Source organism: Ambystoma mexicanum, chromosome 3p (assembly GCF_040938575.1).
Source record: "Ambystoma mexicanum isolate Mex_15411 chromosome 3p, UKY_AmexF1_1, whole genome shotgun sequence".
In the NCBI taxonomy this organism is placed as follows: domain Eukaryota; kingdom Metazoa; phylum Chordata; class Amphibia; order Caudata; family Ambystomatidae; genus Ambystoma; species Ambystoma mexicanum.
In genome coordinates, this window is record NC_090925.1 from 1,124,494,552 (window position 1) to 1,124,513,248 (window position 18,697).

The 18,697-nt window shown below is 44.2% G+C and overlaps 1 protein-coding gene across 4 annotated transcripts in view; it reads right to left on the reverse strand.

Annotated features, from left to right (window-relative positions):
* Positions 1-18,697, reverse strand: part of RAD50 (RAD50 double strand break repair protein) — a 1,278,308-nt gene that overhangs the window by 1,181,492 nt on the left and 78,119 nt on the right. The window contains exons 1-2 of one of the 4 annotated variants that reach the window (XM_069652504.1): positions 12,221-12,327; positions 12,031-12,119 (exon numbers count right to left, since the gene is read on the reverse strand). The exons of 2 other annotated variants lie outside the window; for them this stretch is intronic. The gene's annotated coding sequence lies outside the window, so the exon portion shown is untranslated. Of the gene's footprint in view, positions 1-12,030; positions 12,120-12,220; positions 12,346-18,697 lie in introns of those variants that run through there. One more of the 4 variants, XM_069652502.1, reaches the window with a different exon arrangement.

An 18,697-nucleotide genomic window follows, 5' to 3' on the forward strand; every position in this document is an offset into this window, starting at 1 on the left:
ATCTGTAGTATATTGTATCATATCTGTTTGCAAGTTGATCGATGCAGCACGATTAGAGATACTTCGCACACCGATTTGTGAACATTTAAGTATGCTTGGAAATCAGGACACCAAATATCCATTGGAAAAGCATTGGCAAGGGAGGCATCAGATGGCCAGCAAGGAGGATATCAAATTTGCAGAACTCATGACTGTTTCGTGTGGATTTCGAGGAGGGGACCGTGAACTCCAATTAAAGCAAGCTGAAGCACGACATATGTAAACTGTGTCCCAAGGTCTCAATTAAGATCGCAAATTTAGTGTTTCTTTGAAATAATGTAGAATTGAACATGCTTTGGAGTGCTCTGATCCTAGATACGTATACAGGTAACAATGAATGGCATCTAACAATCCTTTCACTCTTTCTATGGACAGCAGCGTGTGTACATTTTCAGTATTGCTCTCAAATTGGAGTATAAGTGAAGCTATTATTTAATAGTAAGAGCATTTGGAGTATTGACCAGAAACGAGGCTCACATAGTGCTCAGTGGTCCTAATTATACTACTAGCACTTGATGTATAGTCTCTCCAAAAACAAACCCATTACATGTCCGTGTACAAATTGAAAATCCGCCTGGGAGTGTTTCCACCCTGCTTTCCCGAATGGTCCCTCCTTTTTCTTACCTCTGTATATGGGGAAACCTAAAACACGAATACTCAATATGTGTGCTTATATGGGTCTGCCCCAGTTTGTTCTGGGGATGCCCTTTACAATAATTACGATTGTGTTCATTTTCAAGATGTTTCAAAGACGTATTTATTATGTCCCTTAATGAAAGGGACATTTATATGCTGAAATATCTAACGGGATACTGGAGTGCAGTCATTCCGCACATCCTGTGCCCACATTAAGTTACGACTTCATAATGGCAACAGATGTACAAATGGTTTGTGTGACATTTTTCAAGCTGTTTGGCTTTTCCGGTCTATGACGCTGCACGTGCATGCGTTATGACTTCACATAATGATTTCAAAATAGCGATCGTAACCCGTGATAAAACGCAGAAAGGCTGGATTTGCATGCGCATTACACAGTCATCCAATGGTAATGTTTTGCCACGAATTTAGCATCTCTCTACGCAACCCCATCCAGTCTTCCTCCCACTTGACATATCTATCTCCTGTACATTTCATATATAGCCTGCTTTCAGCTGCCTGCTAGTGCCAAACCCATATTTCCTCCTTAAGAGGGCCGTAAACATATTTACCCTTCATTCTGTGCTGTATTAGTGATCTTTAGCAAAATCAAATTTAGGTGTGCTTTTTAAATTGTTGCATCCTCTATTTTGTGCTGCATTAGTGCTCTTTGGCAAAATCAAATCTGGGTGTGCTTTTTAAATAGTTGCATCCTTTATTCTGTGCTGTATTTGTGCCTTTTGGGGAAATTCCAATCTAGGAGGGTTTTTGAATCCGTGCACTGACTGTCTTCCCTTGCACACCTCCTTCACTGTGCCTGGCTGTGCCTGGCTGACGTGGAGCTCTGTTGCTCATCTCTCCCTTGCTCATCTCTCTCTCCTCCTCTATTTCCATGGCACTTTCCTTCTCTCCTATCTATTCCAACTGCTATTCTATCACTTATCCTACCTCTCTCACGAAGTCTGGAGAAAAAAGCTGAAAAAGCTCTTTCACAGACTTCAATAAATATACTACTAGCAAAGAACGTCACATACAACGAGCACATAGCAAATGCCAAATCAGGCAGCAAGGAACCATTTACCATCTTGAGGGAACTCGAGTCTCCTACCAGCACACCAGACATCTGTCCGAAAAATGAAACATGGTGCACTAACATACAGCATGCACAATTGGACAAAATAGCAATGTTCCAAACTAAAATCGCTAAGAAAAAAGATAAGGTAACTATGCCAGTCACAAACACAGCCCTTCCTGCCACAAGTAATCCAATCCCCCCTCCTTTCGAATTTAGGCCAGTCGCTACAACTGAGGTCATCAAAATCCTCTCCAGTTTCAAACCGTCCAGATGTCAAGGCGACATATGCCCTGCCCCAGTCATCAAAGACTGTGTTCCAGAACTCGCCGCATTCATCACCTCCCTCATCAATAATTCCTTTTCACAAGGTACAGTCCCCGAGAACCTGAAAGAAGCGTCGTTCCTCCTGCTCCTAAAAAAACCATCCCTTGACCCGGGCATCCCCAACCAATTACTGCCCAATTACGACGGTCCCCTTCCTTTTCAAAATCCTTGACTTCGGTGCCTACCTCCAGATACAGGAACATCTACACCAATCAGGCTTCAGACCTAGACACAGCACTCATCAACCTTAAAAACCAAATGGATGCCATAATTGACAACGGAAACTTAGCCATGCTACTTCTCCTAGACCTTTCCGCTGCATTTGATTTAGTGAATCACAAAATACTATGCCATCATCTGGAAAGCGCAGCCCAATTCCTCTCGGAGCGCACAATGAGGGTTTTCTCCAACCTAGCTAGTGCCACCCCAGTCCCAGTTCTTTGCGGGGTACCCTAAGGATCATGCGTGTCACCAACGCTCTACAATATTTTTACCAAGCCTCTATTTGACCGCCTAGATGAACACAGAGTCTCCTACACAAATTATGCAGACAATACACAGATACTTCTGCATCTCTCTGGAGACTACGATACAGATTCTACCACTCTCAATTACATTTACCAGATGATCCAATCCTGGATGGCCCAACATGAACTTTGTCTAAACGATGACAAAACAGAGCTACTCCTAGTGGGCACGCAAACACACCTAAAAAAACTTGACCCCAAATACAAACACTTCATAATAGACAGGAATACCATCACTGTCTCCAAAGAAGTCAAAACGTTGGGCGTGTATCTGGATTCCTGCTTAACCCTCTCCAGACAAGTCAACTCAACGATCTCATCAGCAGCCTACACTGTCAAGCTCATTAACACTTGCAGACCCTACCCATCAACCGATAGTTGCCTCACCTTAGTAAGAGTCCTCATTCTGTCAAAACTCGACTACTGCAATATTCTCTTGGCAGACACAGCGACTAGCAGTATCAAAAAACTCCAAGTCTCTCAAAACAACGCCTTACGGGCGTCCCTAAACATACCAAGAAGAGAGCATAACTATGATGCCAGATGCAAAGTGCGCTGGCTACCAGTTCAGGACCGAATCAAATTCAAAACAATGGCAAGCACCCACAAATGCCTCACTAACATAGCTCCCAAATATCTCACAAACCTGCTCACTCCAACCCAAACCACCAAGCCCACACGTTGCACCTCAGCCTTCCTTGTTACGGTTCCTAAATTCAAAAGAACCAAAGCCGGGGACGCAGTTCCCTGCTGTGGCAGCTAAAGGATGGAACGCCCTACCTCTTGCCATTAGAGCTTACCCCTCCCACGCCTCATTCCACAGAAAACATAAGACCTGGCTCCTCACAGCCAACCTGTAGTCCCTCTTCAGCGCGAGTATTCGCTAGACCCTGCCTCTATTTCTCCAGTATCATCACTATACAATAAAACTGTATCTGTAAATAAGCATGATTACTGTATCTGTAAATAAGTATAGGAACAATACTGTATCTGTTAATACTTATGATTACTGTACCTACTAATACCTATGGGTTCACTGTATCTGTAAATATCTATTGACTATAAATACGTTCAATCTGGCTACAAGTCAAGCCTATGTCCACCATTGTTGCCTGTGGTAACACTAGTACATTGTATTACCTGCTTTCCAGCACCCGGATACCCATTAGGTACAAAATCCTCTCCAAGCCCAGACCCAACAGGACTGGAGGTGGAGTGGCCCTGATCTTCCCTGAGTGGGTCCCTGCATCCATCATTCCTACACAATCCTACTCCTCTTTTGAAAGCCTTGTCTGTAGGCTCGGGGTCTCCCAACTTTCTCTCACCCTCGCCACTATCTACAGACCCCCTGGTCCTATCTCCGACCTTGCCTCATCTCCTTCAGCCTCATCTCTTTCAACCTCTTCTTCCAAACTCTCCTCCTTGGTGACTTCAACATCCCCCTTGACTCTCCTGAATCATCCACCACACTCTTGATGCCCTCATCTCTGGTGACATCCCTATCTCTAATCCGGTTACCACTCCCCTCTCCTACCTGGGGCCCCTTGACCCTTTATCCAAGCCACCCCCTGCACTGCCAGCCTCCTTCACCATCATTCGAGGAAGCAAGTGTCAGTTGCTGCTTTTGCCTTCACCTTCATCCCCCCTGCAACCACTGCTCTGGACTCTCCCTCTGACTCTGTGCTTGCTAATCTGCATCTTGCCATCTCCAACATGCTCGACATCCTTGCCCCTGCCATGAGAATCTGTCTAAAACCTGCCACCAAGAACAATAGCTGGTATGACTCTGATCTAGCATCCCTGAAACGCGAGCTGCTGAACGGAAGTGGCAGACCTTGTGCTCATCCTCCGACAAACTGGCCTGCCGCCTGCTCCAAAAGGCAATATCGCTTCTCTATCCGCTCCAAAAAGTGGGCCCACAGCCAAGCCCGCATCACTGGAGCCTGTAAGAACAAGGCAGAACTTTTCAAAATCTGCAAGGAACTTGCCAATCCACTTGCAGTCTCCACCTCTCTCCTTCCTTTCCAGTCCCTCTGCACTGCCTTGGCCTCCCACTTCAAATCCAAAACCCAGGACATCATGTCCTGACACACCTCCACCCCCATCCCATCTCCCACTCCTACGCCCCTGCCTCCCTGGGCCCTCCTACTTCCCCAACGCTCCTCCCTCCTGCCCATAACACTGGATGAGGTCTCTAAAGTGGTCCGCTCTATGAAGGCCTCCTCCAAACCCGTGCTCCCCTGCTACTCCAGAACCATTAAGGACATCTCCTCTCGCGCCATGGACCTTGCAGACTTCTGTAACCACTGCTCTTTCCCTCGATCCCTCAAGCACTCCCTTGTGCACCCTCTCTTAAAAAAGCCATCCGCTGACCCCTCCAGCCCAGCTAACTATCGACTAGCCCCTTCCTGGGTAAACTCTTGGAAAAGTTAGTCTCCCCAACTGACCCTCCAAACTGATCTTGTTGGCTGCCTTCATGACCACCAATCTGGATTCCGGGCATCCAGAGCACGGAAACTGCTCTTCTGAACACCCGTGAAACGGTTCTACGTTATTTCGCCGCGGTATTTTTCATCGCGGGTTTTTTCCATCGCCGTTTTTTTCTCGAAAAACTCATTGTTTTTTTTTTTACCCTCCCATCCCCCCATTTTTTGTTTTTTATTCCCTTACACCCACAACCATATATTTCATTTTTTAACAACCCCCCCCAAAAAAAACGAAAGTGAAATGCGTGTATACCCGTGAAACCATGCTTGAAAATCTCGACTCTCCTGCTGCTGTTCTCATTCTCCTCGATCTCTCCTCTGCCTTTAACACGGTCAACCACTCCATCCTCATAAAACGACTGACACCCTCGGAATCACTGACCGGGCACTGGACTGGCTGACCTCTTTCCTCACTAACCGCCCTTCCCAGCTGCAATCGTGCAATTGGGCCCTTTCTCCTCCACCACCACCCTTTCTACTAAGGCACTATCATATGACCTTGGCTCTTGAATATCTATCTTGCCCCTCTTGCTCACCTAATCTCCTCTTTCTATCCTCATTTCCAGTGTTATGCAAATGACACAGCTTTCCTTCAAACTTCCCTCTACTTCCCCCTCTTCCTCCCAGTCTGTCCGCAATTCAGGCATGGGGTTCAGCGAACGACCTTTGTCTCAATGCCAGTAAGACAGAGCTCCTCCTCATCTGGAAACCTGTGTCCTCTTTCCACTTACCCTTTGGCCACCCTCTTTGGGCCCTCTACACCCACCATCTTGTGAGGCCAAAAACTGTGGGGTCACTCATCTTCGACTCCGCTCTCTCCTTCACCCCTCACATCATGGAGTTTACCAAAAAGTCCCACTTCCAGCTCCACCTCCTCAGAGGCATTCTTCCTCTTCTCACCTTCCCTCAGAAGCTCAATGTCTCCAGAGCTCTGGTCCTTTCCAGGTTGGATTACTGCAACAGCCTCTTTCTCAATCTCCCTCTTTCCTCTCTTGGCCCCCTCCAGCTAATCCAGAATAAGGGGGTAGTCGATAGTTAGCTGGGCAGGAGGGGTCAGCGGATGGCTTTTTTAAGAGAGGGTGCACAAGGGAGTGCTTGAGGGATCGAGGGAAAGAGCAGTGGTTACAGAAGTCTGCAAGGTCCATGGCGCGAGAGGAGATATCCTTGGCCTCAAGCCCAGGGACTGTATCTGTCCAGCCCTAAAATCTCTCCATTCACACCGAGTGGCTGCAAGAATCAAATTCAAGACACTTTGCATCGTCCACAAGGCCTTCAGGGGGGTGGGACCACGCTATCTCCAACTCTCTATTCCTAAGTACTCCCCTGCTAGAGCCCTACGCTCTTCTAATTCCAACTCTGTGACTGTCAAACGCTTCTCTAAGCAGAGAGTGGGGGTCAGATCTCACTCCGTGGCTGGTGCCTCACTTTGGAATAGCCTCCCTTCCTCTCTGAGATTTGAGCCGGACCGCCTTAAATTCCGGAAACTGCTCAAAACTCTGCTCTTCTCTGCCTCTTTCACTTCCTTGCTAATCGCCCCACGACCGCTGTGACCGGTGGCCTGAGCCTCATGTACCTCACAGGATCTCAAACCCTTCCTCCCAGTCATTACCAGCACCCTGCACTGCCTGCTGGCCCCAGCCTGATGGCTCCACATACCACCCTTGAGAGCTGCATGTGCTAACAATTAGCCTGAGGTGCTCCTACTGGCCTCCCTGAGTACTTCCCTCCAGCACTTGCCCACTGTCCCCCTTCCCATCCACCTCACCTGCACTTCTCTTCAATGCACTTGCACGGCCGAATGCCACAAGGCCTAGTAGGACCAGGACTGTATATATATTATTGTTACTTTTTTGATTTCTTGCCACTGTTTTATTTCCCTGTTAACTTCCTATTTAGTCGTGTGGTGCTTTGAAACACAATTCTGTTGTATAAAACGCCTTACCAATAAAATAAAATAGCAATCAATGTCTGTTCAGTCTTTTAATAGTGCATCCATTTATACTCTTTCAGATTAGTTTGGGATGCAACCCATGACAAGTGTTTGTGAATACCAACAGGTTTATGTATTGCCAGCAATGTTTCTCATATGCTCTACAGGCACCATTCTGGCTTTACCATATCTATGCTTGCACAATGCGACTCTGCTGACTCTGCTTTGGACAGCAAGGACGTCTGGTTTTAGTTTTTTAATAGTGGGTCTCTGCATTTTTTCAGATTAGTTTTGGCTTTAAACCCACTACCATTTTCTGTGAATACCAAAAGGTCTACCCCTCACCAATAACGCTTTCTCATACGTTAACTGGCACAATTTTGTTAAGGGTTGGTGCATTTATTTATACTTGCACCATTGGTTCTTGAACAACCTACATACACATTTCAGATTCCCCAATATTTACTTTGGTCTGTGCTGTTGATTACGCGCAACTGCTACACAAGTACTTCAAACCCATCCTTGGTAAGAAGTGTATACTAATTCAGTTTATCTATGGGTTAGCCAGTTGACAATTGTATTGGTACTAAATATGCCGGAACACAGCTCAATAATACTTTCTATTTACGGGGCAGAAGGGTTTACAAAACGTGAAAGGTTACAACAAATATGCTGTAAAAACACTCCATTTACTTTGCAAAAAAAAAAGCCAACATTCTCTCAATTCTAGACGAGTTCCACTAGAGCTTGTAGGCCAATTTCTGAGCAATTTTCAAGCTGGATGAAATAAGGTGAAAAGAAAAATGGAAAAACAAATTCAGGGGTTTGGATGGTGATCATATATGGGTTCACTAGGACACCTACTATCAAATTATCCAGTGTCATGAGACAAAAAGAAGGTTGCATACAATCCCAAATTGTTACCCAAATAGAATAGACATGTATACACTTGAATTTTCGATTGGGTAAAATCAACCAGTGGGGATTGACAGGACCAGTATAGATTAGAAATAACACCAGACATTTTTGCCAATCTAGCAGTTAAATAAGCTCTCTGTAAAATAAAGTAGTGGGACTGCGTACGATTAGCAGCAACTGATGTGGTTAAGGACTGATTCCAGATTTTAACCTATATGTCAGGAGAATGCTGCACGTTCCAATTTTAAATCCCATTGTTTGCAAATTCTGGATTTGAGATTATTATTTTATATAGGTTGAGCGAGAACTGAGTATAGTTTAGATGCTTTGGTGGATGGAGAATGAATTAATAGTTTTTTTATTGTATTTATTCTAATTCTTTATTTCTTTTAACCATGCAAACAAAATTACAATGGTACAAGAATCGAACGCTCCACCAGCAGTATACGTTTCACAACAAGATTGAACACTGAATCATTTGAGGTAGCAACCTTGAAAGTCCCGATTACTTACTGGGGTGCGGGGGTGCAACGGGTTAACTCTTGCGACCGTACCCATAAACAAGTGCCGCCAAAGGCAAGGCAAAAAAATTACAAAATATATAGCCTATACCCATTTAGGGGTCAGTGTATGCCAGGGGGACCCCGAACACCACCAAGAACACTCTAGGTGAATGCTCAACTAAACTTATGCAAGGACACACCTTATTTGGCCCTACATGTCATGTCAATGAAGGCTCATGCTATAAGGCTAACAGATTGAGGAAAACATCATACATGTGAATTCAAACCCTTCATCCGGCAGCCTCATCAAGAAACTGATCTGTAGGAATGGTTTTCAATAACTTTTCTGCCCCTTCCACATCCCAAAAAAGGTATTCCTTTCCATCTGAGTTACCCTAAGTTTGGCCGGATGGAGCAGGCCTGCTTTAGCCCTGCGTCCCAGAAAAGATATCTTCACAACGTTTAAAGCTCTCCTTTTCTTATCTGTTGCTGGGGAGAGATCTGGAAAAAAAGAGGATCCTATGGCTTTGGTATTCCACAGTTTTCTTTGTCGCTGCTGCCTTCAGGATCCTCTCTCGGTCACGAGTGTTGCTCAGACGCACCAGTAGTATAGAGCCCTCCTCCGACAATGATTTTGCTTTGGGTCCCATCGACCTGAGCCTGTAACACTTGTCAATATATATGGAGTCATCCTCCACGTCGAGCTCCAACAGCTCAGGAAGCTGACTGTTAAAGGGGAAGTATGCTAAAAAAATATCACTGTCCCGATCATTCGGGCATGTATTTTTAAGCATACTGTAAACTATCTTAAACAAAATTCCTATTCATCTTACCTTAGTTTTCCTCTCTTATACACATGTGAAAACAACAGGTTGGGCGCAGCCATCTTGTGCTAATCTTATCCGTTGAGGCATCGCCCTAAGCACAAGTTCCCACGCGGCAAGAATACAGATCACCCGCCCCTCAAACTGACATCAATAGACGCTTACGCCCCTTTTCACAATGCCAATGCACGTCTCGTGTCAACGTTCTCTATATGCAAGCTATTGACGTGTCTCCATGGAAATGCATGTACGCCTCTTTCCTCAACAAGTATAAACAGACCTTTTCTGAGCAGACAACATTGCAGTTGCTTGTTCAATCGTCACTGTATTTAGTTTCGATTGCCCATGACTAGTTTCCGCTCTGTTCAGCTATCTTCCTAATAGGAAGCCCCACAAACAGGTACTTAACACTAGCAGAACCGATTTAACTTGGTACTTGCGTTTTATTTAAATATTTGTTATAATGCATCAATACCTTCACCAAACCTTGTATACTTTCGAAATGTCATAGTTTGTGCCGATTGTGCATTTATTTGCTCTTATGGGTATTTTTAACGTTGCAATGTATTTTCTTCTCCTTCTTTACCAGTAGTTCCTACATACAAACAAAAACTTTTTTTTCCCTCACTCTGTATTTTGAGCATGAGTATTCTGAAGGGGAACAAATGGAAAGAGAAAGAAGCAGAAACGATGGGGAAATCGGATGATAGTTGGGAAGATGATAATCACCGGAGCCTGAACCTAGCCGCATGGAAGACGTTTCCACCTGGTGTGCTTGCAAGGTCATGCCAACCGAGCTAGAGAACTGCTGCTGCCAAGAAAACTCTGGATGCTCGGCCTGCATAGCCGAAGAAGACACACCACCACTATGCATTAACGAGCTGCATGGCTTCAGGCCAGCCTGCCTCACAAGGTCTGTGTTGAGGATTATGATGGTACTTATGCACGGACTTCGTGCAACTAACAATTAAGTATACTCTAGATGTGATGTAATTTTGAGGCCTGAGACGACTAACATTTCATGTTTTTCTCCTACATTGTTGTAACTTTGATCGATCAGTGACAAATGAATTTAGTCTTTAAATTGAATACGTTTCTCTCGCATATTGCAAATCAGAGTGTTCCTGGCTTACTTGTCTTTCACTTTCAACTAAAAAACTATATTTCTCTATGGCTCAAACCGTTCTGGCTTGAATGGATGTTCACTTTTGTAATGTGTCGATACTTCAAAGCTCAAGTACACTTTTCCAGAAAGTTACTTTTCTTTTTTTGGGCTGTTTTTTCAAAATTAAACTTTATTAACATTTTAGTTAAAACACAGTTCTGCAGTAAAGCGTTCTCCTTTAACCAAAACAGTTACATCACCCCAACTCAACCTCCCCCCCTCCATGCATCGAAGTTCAATTGTCTCCACAAGGTTAAAACAAAGGGTGGCCCCTCAAATTGACCCGGGTGTTTCCATGGGTATGCTTGTACGCGAACTGGGGAAAACTCCCCCCTCCAAGTCTAAAGCATTCCCCAATTCATTAGAAGGGTCGTCGGGCCCCATCAAACCCCCCTTGCGGAGGGTAATCCCCCCCTTCCCACTACCCTGCGTTCTTCCACTTTCCCCCCTCGGTCTCACTGCCTGTATTTCTCAAAGAAAGGAAGCCACAGGCCTGCAATGTCAGACGTAGACTCATCCAAGAGGTGGGTGAGGTACTCCATATCTTATATAGCAAAACATTTTAAAACCCATTCCCTACCCCCTGGCATCCTTGGGTTTTTCCACAGTTGGGCTAGGCAGCATCTTGCTTCAACCATCATGATCTGAAACATGTGCCCTTGCTCCTGTTGCGGCCCCTCTTCTGCACCCACACCAAAGAGGAGGAGCCAGGGTGAGAGATCCCTTTGAATCCCGTCGACCCCTTTTATCCAGGACAGGACCTCCCTACAATATGCCTACACCACTGAGCAACCCCATCACATGTGAATATAGTCCCCCTTTTCCTGGTGACACTTCAACAGTGTGGGTCATATTCTTCCCTCATTCTGGCAATCACCGTTGGGGAGTAGTGCCACCTGTTTAATAGTTTCTGGCCGGATGTAAATATTGGAGCGAGACTGTGGAGCGCTGGGCCTCCCTGCACATCTGAGCCCATAGAGCGTCATCAATATCCCGACCCAGATCTCGTCCCCATTTGATTCTCGCTGGGGCGGAGGGTCCCTCTGGATCACCAGCAGGATCCTCCTATACAATCCCCCTATCTACCCTCTGGATCCCCTCTGCATGAAGAGACTGCCCCACCCTCAAACGCACAAGGGGGAAAAAACCTATTGAGGATCACACTTGTAGTTATACAGATAAAACAAAGTTTAATTAAGAAAACCTAGTGTTAAAACAAACAAACAACAGGACAGCAAGATACTGTTGTCTACCATACAGACAAATATTAATGTCTCATGTCATATACACTGAATTAAAGGATAGATCAATGTGTAATGAACAATTCTAAACGCATTTTACTGTCGACACATTTGTGTTTCTGGCTCGGATTGCGATATTTCAACCATAGAATGTCTATTTGATGGAAAATGGCTTCCAGGAACTCTGAGCTTTCTTCAGGACAAACTGAAGGGTGTTAAATATAACAGTTTAGATCTATAAAATTAAGAAACAGAAAAATAGTGTTAAAAAGGAGTGTGAAATAATTTACTAGTGTTAAAAAGTGTGATCTTCCCTCAATTAATTGAAGGAACAAGTGAGATGAAATAGGTTGAAACCTCACCTTTCAGTTATTCATGGCGTTTTGGTATAAGGGGTGAAAAAATTCCAGCTGTCTTGCACACAGTTCAAGTTGTCTCTTGTGCACAAAGGCTACATATAAATTCAAAAGACGGAAAAAAATAATATTAGATGCTCTAGTTCTAAAAAAAAAAAATAGATATGTTATAGCAAAAAAGGGGATTAATAATTACCTCAAGGGGATTATTGATCACGTAGTGTGGTGTTAGTCCACAGTCAACAGGTCTGGTTGGAGACAAGATGACGAGGTGATCAAAGGGCCTTGTTACCAAAGTCAATGGACGCGTCTGAAGTCGTCCTGAAGAGCAAAAAACAACAGCAATTATTGAAAAACCCTTGTCTGTTGCGAAATAACAATTAAAGGCTTACATTTCTAATTGAGGAAGCACAAATAAAGCTGCATGATGTCAATTGCAGTTAAGAGTACCAATGTTCGTATCGCATAGTGGGACTTATTATTCTCAACTTCAAAAAATGCCCCAGAGATGGAGTGTATGCTTGCGGTCTGGAAGGTGCCGATTAATAATGACGCAATTATGTTTGTGGCAGGAATTGAGCACGATTGACCCCGTAGTAACTAAGGACGTTGAAAGAAGAGCTGTCCATTTACTAACGGGCGGTGGCTGGATCGCTGACAAAGCGCCGGAGTGCGGAAACAAAGCGTGAAGCCCATACTTGGGTGAAAGATAATCACAGATGGTAGCCCTGATGTCTGGCAAGTTTTAATAAAAAGGGGGTGAACGGCAGGCAGCTTACCTTAGAGGGGTTTTATAAGGACTCAGAACATGAGTTTATCTTAGAAAAGTAATGGTATCTTTTGAAAAAACAAAGGTAATATTATCTTTTGAAAAAACCGAAGACCTGAAGCCATTTTCTGTAATAGCAAATACAAACACCATGTCACGCATGGACCAGAACAGAAGCCATTTTCTGCAATAGCAAAAACAAACGCCATGTCAGGCATATGACAAGAACAGTTATTTATACCTGCAATTGGCTTTCACTTAGCCAAAACATTCTGAAAAAAAGGCTTCGTGTTTGGCAACAAGAAGTGGGAAATAAGGAATTTACAGGCAAAATGTCACATATGGACAAGCTAGGTATTTATACTAGCGAATAGCTTGCATTTAGACAGAACATTCAGAAAATTGCCTTCATAATTGGCAACAAAAAAGGGGATTTAACACAAAGCATTATAAGTCGATGATGAGTCATTCAACAAACACAAACATATTGCATATATCAATGCTGATTATTTCACTTCTATATGTGATGTCTCTGAATCCGCCTAAATAGAGGCATATTTTTATGTTTACGGTCATGGCAGAGGGCAACTCAAAAAAAGAGCCATGTTTCAATGCTTCATATATGCAAATTACCAATTGGATTCCCAAATAGCAGATTCTTGGGGACATTTGTACTCATAATGTTTACACAAAAATAAATCCACACCTGATCTCTAGACTGACATACATATAAACTTGAGAAATCATTGAGGTAACCTTATGAGGAGGATGACTCTAAAGTTGCACAATTTGTCATCGGATGATTGGGAGGTTAAATGAAAAAAAGGTTCAACTCTATTGAAACATTTAGGCCCTTCCTTACGGTGTCTAAGCGATAAATACACTTTTGTTCGAGGCGACGTAACATCATATTGCGGCCACCTCCTCTGTAAGGATTCTTTACTGTTTCAATGATGAACCAAAAAAGGTCTGTATGGAAATGTTTCAATGCCTTAAAATGTGCGACCATAGGTTTGTCTTCCACCTCTTTTTTTATGCAAGATTTGTGTTCGTAGATTCGTTGTCGGATTTCCTGTTTACATTTCCCGATGTATAGAAAGCTCAGAGTTCCTGAAAGCCATTTTCCATCAGATAGACTTTCTATGGTTGAAATATCGCAATCCGAACCAGAAACACAAATCTGTCGACAGTAAAATGTGTTTAGAATTATTCATTACACATTGATCTATCCTTTGATTCAGCATCTATGACATGACACATGAATATTTGTCTATATGGTTGACAACAGTAACTTGCCGTCCTGTTTGATTGAACACTATGTTTTTTTAATTAAACTTTGTTTTATCTGTATAACTACAAGTGTGATCCTCATAAGCTATTTTGAATAATCTCTAGCTGCCAATAGGTTTTTCCCCCTTGTGCGTTTAAGGGTGGGGCAGTCTGGTTCCTCTTTCTTTTCCTATATTGACTTCGCTTTCTAGAACCAGGACCCCCGTCAACAACAAAGAAAGCTATTGCCCATTCATTTTTTCTCCCCTCTGCGTGATCAAGAATTCTTCGAAGCTTGTCAGCTCCCTCCTTAAGTCTCCCCCCCCCCATTGACCCTCAGACAAAGCCCCTTTCAATTGCAAGAAGCGAAAGGGCGACAGATTTGCGAAGATCCAGAGATTCCTCCAGTCTGTTCAAAGAGATATAGGTGCCCCCCCTCCCACATGTGACCTGCCCTACTTAGTCCAGCCTCATACCATGGCTGGAATGCCTGCGGCTCTCCGATCCCGTCCAAGTGGCGGAGCCCAGATAGAACTCAAGTATGATGGCCACGTGGTGAGTCACCTGTTATCCCCTCCCTCCCTTCATATGGACCACAGGATCTCCAAGATCAGATGATGCAACAATCTCTTTGAGATAGGGGCTCTAGGGACCCATAGCTACTCGTCCAGCGAGACCGGGGTCAATACCGCATTATCCATTGCCACCCATTGTTTCCCAGAAAGCGGATCAAAGTGGTCCACTAGGACTTGGAGTTGGGTTGCCTTATGGCATGTCACTATGTTGGGGAATCTCACTCCTCCCTCCTCCTTTGGCAGGATCAACGTCCCTGCTCGATATCTCCACATTTATTCCACGGCTGGGGACGGAGCACAGCGCTCAGGCAGCCATTATGCCTGTGCCCCCTGTTGGCCTCCGAAAGTTACTTTTCTAAGGGCAACTGTGCCATAGAATTTAGGATGCATTTTCAAGTAAGGTGGTACACTTATCTGGTTCATTCAATTACAATGTTTATGTTTATCTTTCACAGGGGGTAGAGGCTGGTGGCCTACCGTTCGTTTACATGGTGGCTTTATGGAAGACTTGGATTCCGCGTTCGACGCGTAATACCCGCCTGTGTCGTTCGAGCCATTCAAGACAAATTCCCCAGTGACAGCGGACTGTACAGGCGATTTTCACACACTGTGCTGCAACCTCAAGTACACAATTTGTAGATTGTGCCAACAACATCACCAAACTAAATAAGATAAGTTTGTGTCTCTTCGGCAGTGTTTGGGGCCTTTTGCGCTCGCTTCATGCCCATCCATCCCCCCTCCAGTATCAATGGCAGTTCACACCTATGACCGTGCGCTCCCAATGGGGATGGGTGGGCGGGAACGCTCAAGGTGCCAAACACCATGTTCACCTCAATGGGATCTTCCGCACGGTGACCATTGTTCACATGGCCTCCCCAGACTCAGTGTCTCCAGACTCCCCTCTTCAAGACCCCGCCCCAGCAATCAACATAAGTTTGTGTCCCTTCAGCAGTATTCCGGGCCTTTGCGCTTACCTCATCCACATTCATCCACATCCATCCCCAATCCAGTATCAATGGCAGTTCACACCTATGACTGTGCGCTCCCAAGGGGCTGGGTGGGTGGGAACGCTCAAATTGCCAAACGCCATGTGCACCACAAAGGGTTATTCGCACAGGGACCATTGTTCACATGGCCTCCCCAGCCCAGTGTCTCCAGACTCCCCTTTCAAGTCCATCCATCCCCCTCGCTCCCCAGTATCGATGGCAGTTCGCACCCAAGACCATGCGCTCGCAAGGTGCTGGATGGGTGTGGACGCTCAAGATGCCACAAGCTGTTGAATAGCTAGCCTATGCATAGCATTGAAAATATAAATTATGCATCATACAAAATTATGCAGACTCTTTGTTTTTGTGTTGGCAATAAAAGTCTGTGGCTTTTATTAAACAAAACAATAATAAACCAAATACGATTACTGTGTCTATTTCACAAATCAACAGGTGTGCAGCGTTATCATAGTTCTGGACTTTTTGGGCACTTGGACCGTGAAACAGAAACTGGCCCTCCTTATCTTACTAACTCCCCCCATTGTGGGCTCTCAGCTCTGTGTATTGGGGACCTGCATCTTTTCTGGTGAGCACTCTTGCGCTTGCTGGCAGCTTCCTTCCAGGCCCATGCCACCGCCACCACACCCAAGTGGGTCCAGGGCTACTCGGGTTCACCCAAAAGACCCTTGCTCTCCTACAGCTCTATTTGCATCCCCTTGTTGCTAGTATGTTCAAAATCCCTGTATGGAATAATTCCACCCCATTTACTGATAGATGTGTTCCATTTTTGTGGAAACGCTCTGGGTCAGAATAGACTGCTCCCACCAAGATGTAATCGTGTTTTTAAATCATTATGCTCCTGACTCTTCGGTCCACGTTCCTGTCCTACCCACAAAGGAATGTCCCACGATACATGCCGATTTGTAGGGTTTCTCTTATCGGTTAAAAGATATTGCTTATGTTAGCTCTGGTCTTATACATCTTGTGAAACAATGTTATTTCCAACCCGCTATCTTGTCGACTACTTGTGTTCCCATGCCTCCACAGTCATGCTGATGTGGCTGCGACTATCCTCTAAGAATGCGTTCCATATTCTGTGATATACGTTGTCCACATGGCCAGGCCAGACCCAGTGTCTCCAGACTCCCCTCTTCAAGACCCCGTCCCTGCAATCAACATATGTTTTTGTCAGTTGAGAAGTGTTCTGGGCCTTTTTTTTGCTCACCTCGTCCTCATCCATCCTCCTCCCCAGTATCAATGGCAGTTGGCACCTATGGAAAGGGTCATATTGGCCCATAAGATTGTCTCGGGGACCAATGAAAACGTGGCACACAGTTCGAAGTTGCTATTCATTCCTTTTCGGACACCATTTGAATGTTACCCAAAGGTATTTTGATGGAAAGGTGATGCAAATTGTGCATTTAAAAAAATAAATACTCACTAACAGTGTTCACTACTACTAGTTGCATAGTGAAGTAACTCATCAAACTGGCCCACATGGCCCAAAAAGGTTGCCCACTTTCATTAAAAAAAAAGAAAAAAGAAAAAAGGCCCACACACGCATTTTGCCTTTGTTTTTCAAACCTGGGAATAATGCACTATGGGCGGTATGACCAGGCCTATGCCTGTGCGCTCGCAAGGGGACTGGGTGGGTGGGTATGTCAGATGTAAAACATTGGCAACGAGGCTGAGTGGGTGTCGACGAACACGTCACACATTCACATACACACCCACTTTTCTAAGCCTTCATAAACACCCTGGCATTTACCAGGAGAACATCTCTGCAATCTACAAGGTATATCGTCATCGAGCTACCTGTTTCTCAGATACCTGTTCCACAGTTACTTGCTGAATCGGCTCACTTGTTTGTCCGACTAAGGGTAGGTCACCTATTTCGTTCTGTATGTTCATTGATCGCTGCTTTGAAAATGTCTATCGATTACCACCTTTACACAGTATTCTAATTTTCTTTATTTCAAAGACTTCACCATGATCGAATGTTTGATGTATTTTGATCTCGGTAAATAGCACTGTGCATTGCAACAAAATGGAATGTTTGGTGGTTCACGTTTGAAAACATGTTTTCTTTTGATGCTTGAAAGTTCATTCAATGGACGAGCAATACGTTATGATTTGCGGTATAACAATCAATTCTGTAAGAAAGTGATTGCTGTGTTAATTCGACTAGGTTACACAGGTTTTCTTTCTTTAAAACAAACTTTACAGACAAAGCTGTGTAATAATTGCTTTATTCACATTCATACATTATTATTTGTAATAATTAATTATATTTATACATACAGATCTTACAGACTTTTCAAGAATGTCTTCATGTATCGTTTTCGGTTGCCCTTCTATGAGCCATGCCAAAACTCTGCGCACAGTCCTGCATATAATCCCAAAGGATATTGATTTTATGAGAAGATGGATTACAAATTGCGGTTTTCCAGTGGAGGAGATTGAAAGTAGAGCCCAGGCTGTCTTGGTAGACGTGAGGGCCAATCGATTCCGTGTCTGCAGCCAGCACTTTACCGACGATATGTACGAACAATCAATCAATGTACACCAAAAAGCTTCGACCCAGAATTCTTCATAAATTGCTTCCAACTGCAATTCTGACTCAATTTCGGCACACGCTGGCTCAGGTGAGTAGTGAACAATAAATTTGTTCTGTTTCTTGGCATGTAGGACAGTGGTCTGTATAAATATGTGTTCTCAATGATCTCTAGATTTATTTAAAATAGTGTATTGAAAAGTTAACTTCATGAACGGTTTAGAGTTTTCAGTGTTTATTTCCATCAATGCTGTATTACTCAAGCTTCCCTAGTTACCAGAATCACCCGGATTTTAAAATGTTTCACTTTAGACTACTTTATCTATCCCCGCTTTGGGGACACTCATAAATTAGTGAAATGTGACCCTTAGTAAAAACTTCCATAGTGCCGTTTAAAAGTTGCCTAACGTTTTCGAAATGTGTTGGGTGACATGTCCTTTACGTAGAGCTCACTGATGGAAGCACAGACCCTCACCAATGACAAAACCACCGACATGTCTAGTATCCCAATGGTGACCCC